Consider the following 843-nt stretch of genomic DNA (forward strand, 5'->3'; position numbering starts at 1 on the left):
CTCATATTTGTATAGCTTTGCTTCAACATCTATTGAATTGGCTTCCATCCAACTTTGAAATTTAGATCCACGATTTGTAGCTAGCAATGTAGAATCTTCTTTGATATCCTCTATAAAAAAATAATATTTTCAAAAACTAAATTAGAAATCCTGCTGAAGAATCAATATATAAATTAAACCCTAAATAATATACCTAACCCAAAAAATGATGTAACCATAGACAACAATGTATAATTAATTGACATTGCATCACAAACAACAACTACACGATATAGAAAACAGTAATTAGAGTAAGATAAACAAAAAGAAGAACAAAGATGAGAATAATATATAAATTAAACCGAAAATAATATATCTAATCCAAAAGGTGATGTAACCATAGACAAAAGTGTAGTATTACTTGACATTATATCCCAAACAACCACTACACGATAAAGAAAACAGTAAGTAGAGGACGATGAACAAAAATAAGAACAAAGATCAGTACCAAAATATAATTCCGCGAACATGATATAAAAGTTTAGGTTTAGTTTTTTTGTTTTAGTTATGGGGAGACCATTGAAACTCTAATATTTATAGTAGCAGACTTTTTTTTTTTCCTAGGGTTTCAATTTGATACGGTTTTTTTTAACGGGCTTTTGGAATAAGCCCGTCTCATCTAAACCCTAAACCTAAAACACTCTATATCGTTTTTTTAAACTAATTTCGGTTAGGGTTTTAAAATTTCTAATCTTGATTGTTAGGTTTTGATTTAAAAAGAACTAACTAAAACTTTTAATCAGGGGTATTTTTTCATTAAGGGTAAAACGGTAACCCGGTCTCAACTTAATTTTCGTTTTTGTC

This window comes from Capsella rubella, unplaced genomic scaffold, assembly GCF_000375325.1.
Source record: "Capsella rubella cultivar Monte Gargano unplaced genomic scaffold, Caprub1_0 scaffold_1, whole genome shotgun sequence".
Taxonomy (NCBI): Eukaryota; Viridiplantae; Streptophyta; class Magnoliopsida; order Brassicales; family Brassicaceae; genus Capsella; species Capsella rubella.